This window comes from Cucurbita moschata, unplaced genomic scaffold, assembly GCF_002738365.1.
Source record: "Cucurbita moschata cultivar Rifu unplaced genomic scaffold, Cmos_1.0 Cmo_Scf00141, whole genome shotgun sequence".
In the NCBI taxonomy this organism is placed as follows: Eukaryota; Viridiplantae; Streptophyta; class Magnoliopsida; order Cucurbitales; family Cucurbitaceae; genus Cucurbita; species Cucurbita moschata.
Window position 1 is genome coordinate 81,960 of NW_019268657.1, and position 16,527 is coordinate 98,486.

General features: G+C 35.8%; 1 non-coding gene across 1 annotated transcript; it reads right to left on the bottom strand.

Annotated features, from left to right (window-relative positions):
* Positions 1–3,369: 3,369 nt before the first annotated feature.
* On the bottom strand, positions 3,370–3,442 carry TRNAF-GAA. Its single transcript has one exon. It is a non-coding gene; the product is annotated as a tRNA-Phe (tRNA).
* Positions 3,443–16,527: the final 13,085 nt, after the last annotated feature.

Sequence of the window (16,527 nt, forward strand, 5' to 3'; positions counted from 1 at the left end):
TGTAACGAGTATGTATATGTAACACCCAAAAATGAAGGAAATTATCTCCCATAAGAATAAGTCACTCGGAAAGACCGAAAGGAAAAAAATTAAAGGATTAAGCAAGAACAAAGTACTTAGTCAAGTCACTCGTGTACCCTAACAAGTGATTTCAAGGAGTTAAAGGCCTTTCGAAAAGGATTTGAAAGAAAAAAGTAAATCAAAAGGGCAAAAAAGTCATTTTATCAATTATCAAGAATCTTTCCGGATTTTTAATTCCTTATCTAGAAGGAATCTCAAGATTCAAAAAAAGGGGAAAATGATAAAAAAGGGAAGAGAAATTTTTAGAAAAATTATGGATTTTTTTGAGAAAAATAATAATAAAATATTTAAAAAGTGGCAAATTACCAAAATACCCCTGGAAGAATGGATAATTACAGAAATGCCACTCTAATTTGAATCAAAGCATCTACCGTGACCATCCGAGCAAAATATTTCGAACTAAAATCTCAACCGTCGGATCTCCTCCAAAATTTGATATGATCTAAAACGAACACGCACGGGTCATCACATCCAACGACTAGTATTCAAAGCCGAGGTCGGTAAGGCTATGATTGGAGTTGATATCTCCAAAAAATTATCCAGAAAGTTCGATCTCTAAATAACGATGATTCTGGAACTCTCAATGTCAGTTTAAGATCCTCCTATAAGGTCGGAAGTAGGAGCAACAATACGAAATAAGAATCGAGAAAGGTCGATCCATCAATTAAAGGCAATAAGCGTTTAGATTATGGGTCTCCTACTCTCAGATTTCTTCCAAATTCGAGAGCAATCCTCCACCATTTCTCTTCAAACTTATTCCTACAGTTTCTGAACAAGATTACCCACAAGTTCTATGAAGGAATAGAGTGCTGAAAGTGCCAAGAAACCATTCCCCCAATTCAATCTGCCATTGAAGAACTTCAATAAAAACTTGAAAATTCAATCCGAGGATACATGATGACTCGTCGAGCAAGAATGATTCCAATCAGTTTCCACACCTCCAAGGAATGCTTCCATAGAAGACCACAAAGAAAAATAACCTCGAGAGCGTGCCAAATTGAAGGAAATAGGTTTCAAAATTAAATTGGGGATAAGAGTCAAAATTCCTATCTATGATCTCTTTTCCTTCAAATTAAGGATTCCTCTAGCTTCAGAGGAAGAAGTTGAGTAAACTTGATGAAGGAATCGAGAGCTGAGACGACGTAGAATAAGCTACCCGCGAGATCGAAAATCTGGTGTTTCGAGTGAGTTGCATACCGAGAACGATTTTTGGAAATTAAGGTCCTACACTCAAAGACGTTCCTCCAAACTAATTCCTTTAGCCTGAAGATAGGATATGGAAGGGGTTCAATGAAGAAATAGGGCCTTGAAACCCCTAGAATCGGCTACCCAATAAGAAATCCTTTGTTTTATCTCCAGCGATAAATCAGATTTTGGATGAACTTTGGTAGCGAATATCTTAGGCTACAATCCACGAGAAGTTATCAAATAAATCCCTAGCCCTTTCTTACTTAAGCACAATAATCTAGCATACAATGTACCATATCATAACCTAACCATTTTTTTTCTTATTTCCTTTGTCTATAAAATTATTGACAACCTAAATCATTGTAACAATTCAGAGATCTAAACAATTCATGAGATCTAAAATATAATTGGTTGTGATTTCCTAAAACTCATACAAAATTATTTTCCTTTAATCTCTAATTCAAAACAAAATAATTGTAACCAAATTAATATTACTTAATAAAATAAGAGGAAGATTTAACATGTCACTACTGACCTCTTCAAATGACGTATCTCCTCAGCACAAACTAAATCTGCTTAAACTTTTTGTTTTTTGTTTTTTTCTATTTGTTTAGGTAGTAACAAAGAAATTCTGGGTAAATCATTACAGAAAAGAATTCCTGATTAATTGCCAGATTTATTTTTAGGGAAGGAGTAGTGAGAGATTGAAAGGAGTAGGGATCGGTTAGCAAATGTTTTTTTTATATATATATATTTTTATTATTTATTTATTTATTTATTTATTATTATTATTATTATTACTATTTTATTTTATTTCTTCTGTTGTTACAGGAACATTGAAAGTAGAATGTACACAGTGATTCTTATCAACATCTCCCTCTTCAGGATTCGTCCTCGAATCAGAAAAATCATCACCTACATCAAAAGGACTCAATTTAGCAACATTGAAAGTAGAATGTATTGACAATTCTACGGGAACATCAATTTTATTGTTCCATGCAATAAAATGAGTCATTTTACTAAATGTCTTATGGAGCATTTATAGTCAAATAAAGAATTAGGAATCCACTCCCACTCCCAATTCAACTATCCAAGCTAACATTAAAATGTGACGTGAATAGTCAGATGCTGTGAACGGATCTATAGTGACGCTCTCCCAACTAATTTTAAATTAAATAGTCAGGAGTCAAGTTATGTGACGTGAATCAGGTGCGGTGATCATGGATCGAACACGTGACCTTTAGATTTTCAGTTTGACACTCAAAACTGAGTTATCTTCGCTAATATTTGAAGAAGAAAAAAATCATAAGTAAAGGTATTTCTGCTAATTCATTATATTTTAAAAAGGAATAATCACTAATTCTGAAGAAGAAAAAAATCATAAGTGAAGGTATTTCTGCTAATTCATTATATTTTAAAAAGGAATAATCACTAATTTTAGATTAAATAAAGTTATGCAACTTAATCAACTTATGCAACCAATAAAGTTATGCAACTTAATCAACTTATGCAACCAATGAGGTATTTACGTTAATTCATACTAATTTTTTTATTGAATAGTCAGCTTATGCGAATGGAAAAAAGTGCGGTGAACGTGGAGATTAAACACGTGACCTTCAAATCTTTAGTTTAACACTCTCCCAACTAAGCTATCCCTGAACGTGGAGATTAAACACGTGACCTTCAAATCTTTAGTTTAACACTCTCCCAACTAAGCTATCCCTGCTAACATTAAATAAACACGTGACCTTCAAATCTTTAGTTTAACACTCTCCCAACTAAGCTATCCCTGCTAACATTAAAAATAAAAATTCATTTCAAATCTTTAGTTTAACACTCTCCCAACTAAGCTATCCCTGCTAACATTAAAAATAAAAATTCATTACAAATCTTTAGTTTAACACTCTCCCAACTAAGCTATCCCTGCTAACATTAAAAATAAAAATTCATTAAAAATAAAAATTCATAAGTAAAGCTATTTCCACTAATTAAGAAATAATAATCAACTAAACTATAAGGTGCCATGAACCAAATAAGTAAAGCTATTTCCACTAATTAAGAAATAATAATCAACTAAACTATAAGGTGCCATGAACCAAGTGCGGTGAACGTGGATTGAACACGTGACCTTCAGATCTTCAGTCTGACGCTCTCCCAACTGAGCTATCCCCGCAATCATCAAAAATGAAAATTCATCAGTAAAGATATTTTCGCTGATTCAAAAGAAATAATGACTAATTTTTTATTGAATAGTCAGGTTATGCAAATAGAAACAGGTGCGGTGAACGTGGAGATTGAACAAGTGACCTTCAAATCTTAAATCTGACGCTCTCCAAACTGAGGTATCCTCGCTAACATTAAAAATGAATGTTTTTAAGTAAAGATATTTCCGCCAATTAATTGAAATTTTAGAAAGAAATGATCACTAATTTTAGATTGAATAGTCAAATTGTTGTGCAACGTGAACCATGTGTGGTTAACATGGATCGAGCACGAGACCTTCAGATCTTCAATCTAACGCTCTCTCAACTGAGCTATCCATACTAACATTAAAAATGAAAATTCATCAATAAAGGTATTTTCGCTAATTCATTGAAATTTTAAATAGAAATAATCACTAATTTTTAATAAGATATTCAAGTTATCCAACTTGTATAAGGTGCGGTGAACTAGAACACGTTAGGTATTTCGGATAATTCATTGAGATTTCAGAAAGGAATAATGACTAATTTTAGATTGAATAGTCGAGTTATGCAACTAGAATTAGGTGCGGTGAACGTGGAGATCAAACACGTGACCTTCAAATCTTTAGCCTGACGCTCTCCCAACAGAGCTATCCCCGCTAATATTAAAAATGAAAATTCATAATTAAAGGTATTTCCATTAATTCATTATGTATAAAAAAGAAATAATCACTAATTTTAGATTGAATAAGCAAGTTATGTTTTTAGATTGTATAGTCAGATAATAAACTTGTATTAGGTGCGTTGAACGTGGATAAAACACGTGTGACTTTCAAATCTTCAGTCTAACAATCTTCCAACTGAGCTACTCTTGCTAACATTAAAAATGAATATTCATCAGTAAAGGTATTGGGTACACTTCTGGAAATTCAACAAAAGACAATAGTATTAGACCGAGATGCCAGATTTAAATCTCGCTTCTGGAAAATTCAACAAAAGGCATTGGGTACGCAGTTATAGTACGACATTCCACCCATAAACAGATGGTCAAACAGAAATGCTCAAGCAAATATTGGAAGACATGTTGAGGGTATATGAGATGGATTTTGCAGGAAGTTGGGATAAGTACCTACCCCTTATGAAATTCGCTTATAATAATACTTGCCGAGCCACCATACAAATGGCCACATACGAGGTTCTCTATGGACGAAGATTTCGATCCCCTATCTCTTGGGAAGGAGGGGGGCAAACGACAATTATTAGGTCAGAGCTGGTGCAAATTACCAACGCCACAGTCTAGAAGATTAAAGCTAGGATACAAACCGCACAAAGCCGAGAGAAAAGCTATGCAGACCTAAGGCGCAAGGACATGGAATTGTAGGTAGGGGATCATATATTCCTAAAGGTAGCACCCCATGAGAGGGGTGCTCAGGTAGGGTAAAAAGGGGAAGCTAAGCCCTAGGTTTATCCGTCCCTTTGAGATATTAGAAAGGATTGGATCTGTGGCCTATAGAATCGGGCAATGCCCAAACTTGTCTGCAGTACATAATATCTTTCATGTATCCGTACTACGGAAGTAGACCCTAGATCCTTCGCACGTACTGGCTCATGAAACTTTCTTCTTGAAAGATGACCTAACGGATAAAGAAGACCCGATTCAAATAATAGACAAGAAAGTCAAATGATTGAGAAACAAGGAAATCTCTCTTGTTAAGATCCTATGGAAGAATCATAGAGTAGAAGAAGCCACTTTGGAAAAAGAAGGCAAATAAGAACCTTGTACCCTGACCTATTTTAGAATAAGCACTTTGGATGACCGAAAGTTTTCGAAGGAGAGGAGAATTTGCAACACTCAAGGTCTCCAATAAGAGACAGTGTATAATCCCCACTAGGTTGTATCTAGAAGCAAAGAACAAGTAAAATTGAAAAAACATTGAGAAAATGGTACTTTTTCTAATTTTTATAAACTTCCCGAATCATTAAATTTTTTATAGAATAAGAATTACACTCAAAGACGTTTCTCCAAACCAATTCCTTTAGCCTGAAGAAAGGATATGGAAGAGGTTCAATGAAGAAATAGGGCCTTGAAACCCCTAGAATCGGCTACCCAATAAGAAATCCTTTGTTTTATCTCCAGCGATAAATCATATTTTGGATGAACTTTCGAAGCGAATATCTTAGGCTACGATCCACGAGAAGGTATCATCAAATCAATCCCTAGCCCTTCCTTGTAATACCCATTTTTAAGTTTCACGAAGAAATCGAGGAGAGAAATACTGTAAATGTGGCTGTACAGGCCGAGTTTCAGATGGCGGCGACGCGAAAAATGCGCATCTTCTTCCTGTTCAGAGGAAGAAAACGATGATATGGCCAGTTCAACTGAACTGTCCAAGTCAACTCAAAATTTGACATTTTCTCGGGTTTTCTCAATGTTAAACCCAATTCAGACCGATTCTGATAGAAAATCTTATGGTTTCAGAAACTAGACACAATAAGGAGTACGTGGAAGGAAATTTGAAGTAATTCAGATACTAGAAGCTCAAGAATGGATGTCCCAAAGGTCGACGACAAGGCAAGTAGCCACCTTGGACTTTTTGTTAAGAAATACTTGTAGAAATCGCTTTGATTTTCATATGAACCCTAAAACAAGTATGAATTAATGATATATGAAAGAAAAACCCAAATAACCGTGAGTTAAGACCCTGAACCGATTAAATAGCTTGAGATTTAAGTAACATTAAAATAACCCACTATATGAGCTCCGCTGCCTATCAAATTTTAATACTAAGCATATTATAGTATGTTGAGGTTAGATATGAAATTTGGTGGTCATTGGATAAGGATAAGTAGGTAAACCAATAAATGGTGTAAAATGACCATAATGCCCCTAAGGTAATTTACCTTCGGTTCATGACCTAGATGACCTTCAAATGCTATGAAATTCATCAGTAGATCTTATTTTATGAAGCGTTATATGAATCCTTGTCCCAAGAGGTTTATATAAGGTAATGAAGTTTGGGAGTTATTGGAAAACTTTAGTTAGCGAAACCAAGATATGGGAGAAAATGCTCATCACGATCCATATGACCTTTGCCATGAATTACGATGTTTATAAGTTTTGTAGTCAATGTTCCCAATGTTTACTACACACAAAAAAAGATAGGGATGTTAAAGTTTTAAGTCACTTTTGGAAAGTATGGTGGATAAATTGGGTACCAAATTATTGTTTTCACCTGCATGTCATCCTGAGATTCATGAGCAAACTAAAGTGGTTAATAAAATATTAGGAGCATTGCTTAGAGCTATTATTTATAAGAATATTAAGTCATAAATTGGGTAACAAATTATTGTTTTCAACTACATGTCATCTTCATAATAATGAGCAAACTGAGGTGGTTAATAGAACATTAGGAGCATTGCTTAAGGCTATTATTTGTAAGAATATTAAGCCTTGGGACGAATGTTTGCCACTCATTGTTCTCTTTTTGAAGTTACTTACGGATTTAATCCACTTACGCATCTTGATTTGCTTTCTAACAATTATATCAAATTGAAGCATGCAATATAATAAGATTTCAAATAGGTTTTTTAAACCTTGAACCAAGAAGTAATTCATAAGGATATTGGGAAAGAAAAAAAGAAAAAAAAAAGGATGCTATATTTAATTATAATTTACCAGTGTCTTTATAACATGTTAATTAAAAAGAGGAAACAACAAGAATAAACAAACAAAGGAAATTTGTGTATGTATGATTCTCTTCAAATCTTGGAAACTACGAGGATTCCTCTCCTTTCTTGACATAAAGACTTACTTTTTCGGGACTTGGACCATAAAGATTCATCTACTCTTACTCCTACTCCCTTCTCTAAGAATCAACATAGCATAATCATTCCATGAAGGCCGAGGTAGTCTTATAAAAGAAGATGAGGGTACCACTTTCAAAACATTACATGAGGACTTGAGAATGTTTTGTAAAAGAAGACGAGGGTACCACTTTCTATTGCAGAATTTCTATGTGAATAGAGAATATACCATATTCTTGGGAGATAAGATAGAGCCTCGAGCCTAACTTCAAAGGCATTACACAAATTGTTCTATGATATTTTTTCTACGAACTCTCTGTTATGTTGTCCGCTGAAGGTTTCAGGAAAGGGAAACAGATTCTCTATTGCACTGATCTACCAATAGAAGTTTTACCTAGGTCATCTACCGTCACAATCCTTTTAAGGAAGATGCACCCAAATAACCAGTGAACAATAACATTTAAAGAAGTTTCAGAGAGCGAGAAGAGGATTGTGATAGAAGTTGCCCTAGGTAAAACTTCTTTAAATGTCTTAGCCAATCATGACCTCATAAGAGGTGTCTCTTGGACAACAAATGTCTTAGCCAATTGTGACAGTCATGATTGCTCAAGGCATGTCGCCCAAATAATCGGTAAACAATAACATTGCCCAAATAACCGCCTTGGACAACAAATCGTTTACAAGAATTGTTGAGACATGCAACATGCAACCACAGGCAACACGCCTTGGGCAATCATGACTGTGACATCTGCCCCAACACAATTTATTGGATGAGGCTGACTTTTGGTCTCTCAATGCGCTTCCAGCTGATCTCATAATGAGGAGTCTCTTCCAACCTACTAGGTGCTGTTGAAAATCACTTCTCGGTTTGTTGAGTCTTCATGTCTTCTCTATTCATGTCTTTCCTACTTTCTTCGCTTGAAACTTTTTCTTATTTGTATGACGTCATACCACCTGCTTCTGCTTGATGTCTTCTTGGTCGAAATAATAACGTTTCAAGTTACTAACGTGGACAACAAGGTTAGTCCGCATCCATAAGAGCAATTGGATTCTATATGATGTCTTCGTAATCTTATGGATAACTTTCACTAGTCCATAGTATTTTCACACCAGTTTTTGGTTCTTGTTGCTTTGAACTCGAAGTTTATCTGAACTTAACTTATATGAACTCTTTATTTTTCTTGAAATTATTGTGGTTGACACTTCCGACTGACCCTTCTCTTCATCCGTCTAGATGATATTTCTTTGTGAACATGTGTTGCTTCAGTGGTTTGTTTCTGTCTCCCTTCTTCAGTATCTGACCTTGTTTTTGTCTCTCTTGGAGGGGATAAATCCATTTTCTGACCATGTTTGCGTCGTGGTGTTCATGTAGTGGCAACAAGGTTTCTATTGAGGTTGGCTCACTTGAGCTCCCCTTTTCAATTACATCAATAGCAGCAAGCATAAATTCATCATGGCTATGATTCTTTCTCAACTGTAGTATCGACATCATTTTCAACCCTCTTGGTTGATGGATGTTTTTCTGAATTATCGTCGGATTAGACTCCATTACTACTAGATATTTTGCTAGGGGCATGTAACTGACTTTGTGTTTCAGCAAGACGTTCATTCCTGACACGACTTCAAAGTCATCCATTTCAACAATCACTAAACAATTTGCCTAGTCCAAGGCTCCAGCTTGATTAGAGTTCTCATTGTGACTCTTAAGACAGGTAAAGCTTCCAATTTGACGGCGTTCATCTTTCCTATATCTTGATGCCAAAGGATGTTAAAATATTTTGCATCGATCTCCATCATGAGTTGTGGGTGGCTTTAGAGTTGACAATGGTGTTCCTTACTACTTTGTGCTTTACTCAAACCTTGACATACATAATATATATATATTCATTTAACTATAACACATATGGTCCATGGAAGAATTGTAGCTCTTATGCTCGTTAATATTATAATGGCTACTACCTAAATTATAACCTAAAGTTGATAATTGATGTCCAAGTAGCCAACCCTAAATTTGTAATCATTGTGGAGTGATTGAAATTACAATGGAAGTAGTTTAAACTCCTAGTACCTTAAATGAAGTTGGTCTCTTCTAATAAAACACGAATTTCTCTTTAATATCATTAATATAATTATGCTTCATCTTGAACCTACTAACATGAAACTAAAACTGCGTTCAATTTAACTCCATTTTATTGTCATCTTGAATGACGTGTAGGATATATTCTTGATTTACCTTGATATTTCTTATTAGTTAAGCTTTTTGCAAAATCACAATTAGACAACAACAAAGATGAACTTGGGTCTGTTTATTATTTTAAAGAAAATTTCTTTCTCCATCTTATTCATAATAACTCTGCAACTAAATTCATATTATGCTAAGAAACAAATTTTTTACTCGCAAGAAGTAAAATATGCAACTTTAACTAAAATTTCATCTAAACAAATTTTATTGCCATACAACATAGATGACAATTATAGCCTTCAAACAAAAAATAGAGTAGTTGTGGTGAACGGGATAGAAATTCTAGTGTTCATCCATAATATACAACCACTACCTAAATTATGACCTAAAAATTTGAAAACATAAGTTGTAGTTGAAAATTACATAAAACAATCCCCTAAATCCAAGAACTCGTGTCCAATTAATAAATCCTAAAGATAGTAGCTAACATAGAGTAATTGAAGCTCCACATGAAGTAATTTAAAGTTCCAGTTACTTAACTAAAGTTTATCTGTCTTTAATGAAGCATGAGTTGCACTTAAGTTCATGAAATGTTTATAGACTCCAACTCTTAGTACTATTAATGCAATTATGTTTCATATGAGTTTGTCATAAATGAAACTAAGGTATGATTCTTGCTTAGGGTGTGAGAGGTCCCAAGTTCAATTCTTGGAATGCCCCTATGTTCATTCATCAAAAGATGAGCCTAAAAAATGGAACCATCAAATTTTTACACTACTATTCTTTTTTTCTTCTCTCTGCAGTAATTATCTTTTTTAGAACATAACTTTTATTATTTTTACACTACTTCTATTCTTTTTTAACATAACTTTTATTCTTTTTACACTACTTCTATTCTTTTTTCTTCTCTTCTCTACATTAATTATCTTTCTATAATTACAGTAATTATCTTTCTACAGTAATTATCTTTTTTAGAACATAACTTTTATTCTTTAGAACATAACTTTTATTCTTTTTACAATACTTCTATTCTTTTTTCTTCTCTTCTCTACATTAATTATCTTTCTATAGTAATTATTTTTTTACACTACTTCTATTCTTTTTTTCTTCTCTCTACAGTAATTTTTTTTCTCTCTACAGTAATTATCCTTCTACAATAATTATCTTTTTACAGTACTTCTATTCTTTTTTCTTCTCTCTACAGTAATTATCGTAAACCCTATGTAAATAATTTAACAGCGGTCTAGATTTAAAAGATATAATAATAATTGCTCAAGGATTTCATTAACAAAGACAATAAATGAAATAATAATGATACATTTCATAAACAAAATATATGGTCCACTATAAAGGCATTTGGTGTAGTGGTATGATTCTTGCATTAGGTGCAAGAGGTCTTGAGTTTAGGCATTGAAATGCCCCTCCAAAAAGCACAATTTTGAAAGGAAAAAAATAATGAAACTCCAAAAGAAAACAGAGTTCAGTTCTTGAAATGCCCCTCCAAAAGAAAACAAAAGCACAATTTTGAAAGGAAAAAAATAACAAAAAAAAAAAGGACTACAATTGTATTTGATCTAAGTGGTATGATTATCGTTGGGTGTGAGAGGTCTCAAATTTGATTCTCACCCAACAATATTTATATCAAAATGAATTAAGCAAGATAATATAATTTAAAATGTGAATTTTAAACATTGAACCAAGAACATGAGAATAGAGAATGAAACATATTCTTGGAAGAATAAAGATCGTCTCGAGCCCGACTTCAAAAAGAGCATTACACAAATTGTTCGATTGTATTCTTTCTAGGAACTTTTCATAACTGATGAAGAAGTTTCAGAGTGTCATAGGTTCGAATCCTGTCACCTTGATGTGGTATTCTCAGGGGCCGAAGTGCAAAGCCCCATAGCCTATTCGTGGTCAGGAAGGCAGGCGAACCGCGCACACTGAAAAAAAAAAAGATCTCCTTTTCTATCACACGTAGAATTGTCATTCTTTTGTCTTTTGAAACCCCTTACCTTATCAGTCATCAGGCAGGCTTTTGGTATGATATATCGAGATAATTATTATGAAAAAGTTATTCCACTAGTGTGACTTAGATACCCTTTCTTTGTAGTATCAGTCATGCTATTTGAATAGCTTGAAGTCGTCATAGCCTCTCCATCGGTTCCGAAGACTACTTCGGCATCAATGTGCTCCAATGAAAGAGATCAACCCTTTCCTGAACCAGAACCGGGCATAAAACGCCGAGGAGAAAGTCGAAAGCGAGCTCTTTTTGCGTATACGCAAGCTCGAAACCCAATTAGCTCATGGACTGTCTCCTCAACCCTGGCGAGTATGAGTGCTTGGTAAGAGAGAATGTCGAATGAGAAAGACATTCGATTATGGCAACATTCACAACTACCAAAGTGCACTAAACCTAGTAGAGATCTTCGACCTAACAATAATGGAACTTCAAGCCCATTTATTCAATCCGCTTTGTACCTTATTGTTGACCGAATCGGATGCACGCCAGGCCTAAATTGTCTCTTAGTCACCCAGAGAGGAAAGGAAGATCAGATCCGAAGTTTACGAATCGAAGAGAAAGTGGATATGAGTTCTACACGCTTTCATTTTCAAAAGCTTCGCTTGCCTATAGTACTTTATTCAGGATCTGAATTCCTTGATCATTTCCTTGGTGGATAACACAAATGAAATCGTTTCCCTGACCGCCCATCTTATAAGTCCATTCTTGTCTTGTTGGTTTGTTGTACTATTCTATACCTCTCTCGATTGATAGAAAGATGTTCGAGAGCTGGGAGGGCCTATTGTGAGGGAACTTTCCTTTTCACGGTAGGCAAAGATAAAGCGGGAGCTGCATATGTCCACGGTGATCAAGGCAGAGCGACTTCTTCTTTAGAAGAGGTTGGTTTTATCGAAACTGTTAGATCCGCTTTCATTAAAGAAAAAATAGGAGCTCTTGGTTTTGCCGATGTCGATTCGTATGGCAATGTGGACTCGACTCAGGATGAGGATTCTGCTTTTCATACTGCTGCTATGAGTCGAAAGAGCTGGTAAGCTATCTCGCTAAACGAAAGGAAAGAGTACGTACGGGTTGACCTTGTTACAAGGGCCGGGGCTAGCCAAAGAAGGTCAGTCGGACTAAGTTAGGACCCTTGATCCGGTTCAGCTAGGTTCTTCCATGGGAGAATGTATGGGTATCGGTATCCTCTTTAGGACCGGTTGCTTCCTCTTTTTGTTTATACGTTTGGAGAAACCTACTAAGCCCGCCTTTCTTACCAGGTGTGATTCAATTTTAGCTCAAACTTTTCTATCGTCCGACGAAAAAAGTAGGAGTACGACTACCTTTTCCTTTTCTTGCCCGAGCCAGGGGATCATTCAGTTTCTACCAAAAGGTTCACTATCTATTTATTAGTTGTCGTAAACGAATGTATTTCTCATTTCATGTTAGCCCCTCCAAGAGCTTCCTGGTTCGTAGTAGACGAAACCTTGAACTTCTATCGGACTTATAGCATTGCCTGGTGAGCTCGCCGTTGAGGGTTGGCCTTACAGGAGATTGAGCACCCTTTCTTTCCCTACTTGATATGCTTTCCAGCTTATCGTGCAACTAGCCAACTAGCCAAAGAGAGAGGGAGAGAGATCATGATATGATAAGGAATCAATACAAGGGGAATAAGATTCGGATTACCTTGTTGATCGATTGTCTCAAGGCAAGAACACTTGATTGAGATTCGAATCACTCCACAAGCAAGATCGATCATGTCTAGCTTGAATGATTCTTGTTGATCAAATATCTCAAACACTTGTTTGAGATTCGAATCACTTCACAAGCAAGATTGATCATGTCGAGCTTGAATGATTCTACATGCAACCTAAACTACATAGAATTGCAAATAGTCATTGGCTAAAGAAGAGCACAAATGCTTCTTTTACTATATTTTCCAAGTCTACCTTACAAATACAACATACATGGCTTTATATAGCCTCAAAATGAAACTATTAAAGGCATTCCAAAATTGTAACATTCATACTTAATGGCTATAATTAACCATTATGTAATTGTAACCTAAAGTAAATTAAAAGTCTTGAAATACAATAATAAAATATAATAACTCTAAGTTGTAACCCACCCAAAATTTACAACAATCAAACTTTATTCTTCTTCAATGTAACATGAATTGCAACCTCTTTTGATAATTTTAACAACATTTTCTTCACATCTTCATTGAAGTATATAGTATGAATGATGTCTTTTGGTTCATATCAGATCATGTCAATCAATTTGTATGTGCATTTTGTCCATCCTATACTTGCCTGCTTAGCTTTCTTAGCCACCATCTCCGGTTTTTCCCGAACAAAGAGGTCCTGCTTATCCATACCCAACAGTCACACTTTTAGCCGAAAGACTGATTTTTTTCATAAAGTCGGATCATAGATAAAGAAAGAATGAAGCTGCTTACAGGGACGGTTACGCGATACGTCTTTTCATACTCCCCTTTTCTTTAACCCTGCTATCAACCTAGCCATTCTCGCTTGTTGCTTTAAGGGGTCTCCCCACTGTAGATTACTCGGATTGGTTCTCGCGTCCCTGTGACAAAAAGGATGGGTGAGTTTGGTTTGAGTGTTCATCGATTGGGTGGATCCATATGCTCCGGGGGGGTGAGACGAGGTGTAGTACAGTCTGTTCAGCGCATCTATTTTAGGTATGTTGTCCGCTAATGGTTTTAGGAAAGAGGGTACAAATTTTCTACATAGGTCATCTGTGGTCACAATCCTTTTAAGGAAGATGCTCTCAAATAATCGGTGAACAATAGCCTTTAAAGAAGTTTCAGAGAGCAAGAAGAGGCAGAATAGAGAATAGGAGTGAGTCGTGCAAGGAAGAAGGAACTAGTAGGTTTAATTTGGGTTCGTTTGAACTAAAAAACGAACTAAAATTTTTTCAAACGAACCCAAATTTAAGACTCACTAGGCCAAAGTCCATATGTAGTAAAAAAAAAAACCTTCCGTGGCCTAACCCTTATTCGCAGTCCGCATCCAACCATTTCTTTTTCAAGCTACACGTATGCTCCAGGCCAAACTCACGTAACTAGTCAGAAGATGCGGCCCACAACTGAACGGATTTCAAGTGTCACAATCGCACTCTTGAAGTAGTGCGACAATGATTATGTGACATTTGTTCTAATCCAATGAACAAGTCAACCCTGCAAAATTTAGACTGAAAGAACAATAGCAGTGTATGCTCGAATCACGTTTAGAAGAAATATTTTAGAAAACGAGAGCGAGGAAATACGTTAAAAAGAATTTCAAATAAAGCAATGTTATAAGCTAAAAGTGAAGAAACAACAACTGGTCACGTTCTCCTATAGTACATTTTCAGACATTTTAGTCCTGATGGGTGTAGATATGATTTTGAGGACTAATCATACACCCCGTATTGGTACAACAATAATAGTAAAGGCCTATCTAAGATGAAAGCAAGTAAAAGGGGTTTGGAATGAGCATGCCACCATGAACCACAAATCGTTTACAAGAATAGCTGGGACATGTAACATGTAGCCACAGGCAACACACCTTGGCCAATATCTCTATCAACCAGCTCTTCATAAACTCAACGTTGTAGGATGAGGCTGACTTTAGGTCTCGCGACGCGCTTCTAACTGATCTCAGTATTGTGGAGTCTTTTCCAACCTACTAGGAGCTGTTGAAAATCACTTCTCGATTTGTTAACTCTTTAAGTCTTCTCTGTTGGTTCTTTCCTACTTTCTTCGCTTGAAACACTTAATTCTTTGAATGACGTCATACCACCTGCTTTTACTTGATGTTTTCTTGGTCGNTCAAAGGCATTACACAAATTGTTCTATGATATTTTTTCTACGAACTCTCTGTTATGTTGTCCGCTGAAGGTTTCAGGAAAGGGAAACAGATTCTCTATTGCACTGATCTACCAATAGAAGTTTTACCTAGGTCATCTACCGTCACAATCTTTTTAAGGAAGATGCACCCAAATAACCAGTGAACAATAACATTTAAAGAAGTTTCAGAGAGCGAAAAGAGGATTGTGATAGAAGTTGCCCTAGGTAAAACTTCTTTAAATGTCTTAGCCAATCATGACNGAAATTATCGTGGTCGACCCTTCTCTTCATCCGTCTGGATGGTATTTCTGCGTGAACATGTGTTGCTATAGTGGTTTGTTTTTATCTCCCTTCTTCAGTAGAGGTGTTGGGTTGGTGTCTTTGCCAAGCATTTGAGTGATCACTGACAAGAGCCTTTGCAGGTCAAATAAACCCCACTGTGAACATGCCATTGTGCTATTTGTAGAATTCAACTAGCTCAAGTTGAGATGTATGACATCTATTTGTGGTAGGTGACATANCGCCTTGGGCAATCATGACTGTGACATCTGCCCCAACACAATTTATTAGATGAGGCTGACTTTTGGTTTCTCAATGCGCTTCCAACTGATCTCATAATGAGGAGTCTCTTCCAACCTACTAGGTGCTGTTGAAAATCACTTCTCGGTTTGTTGAGTCTTCATGTCTTCTCTATTCATGTCTTTCCTACTTTCTTCGCTTGAAACTTTTTCTTATTTGTATGACATCATACCACCTGCTTCTGCTTGATGTCTTCTTGGTCGAAATAATAACGTTTCAAGTTACTAACGTGGACAACAAGGTTAGTCCGCATCCATAAGAGCAATTGGATTCTATATGATGTCTTCGTAATCTTATGGATAACTTTCACTAGTCCATAGTATTTTCACACCAGTTTTTGGTTCTTGTTGCTTTGAACTCGAAGTTTATCTGAACTTAACTTATATGAACTCTTTATTTTTCTTGAAATTATTGTGGTTGACACTTCCGACTGACCCTTCTCTTCATCCGTCTAGATGATATTTCTTTGTGAACATGTGTTGCTTCAGTGGTTTGTTTCTGTCTCCCTTCTTCAGTATCTGACCTTGTTTTTGTCTCTCTTGGAGGGGATAAATCCATTTTCTGACCATGTTTGCGTCGTGGTGTTCATGTAGTGGCAACAAGGTTTCTATTGAGGTTGGCTCACTTGAGCTCCCCTTTTCAATTACATCAATAGCAGCAA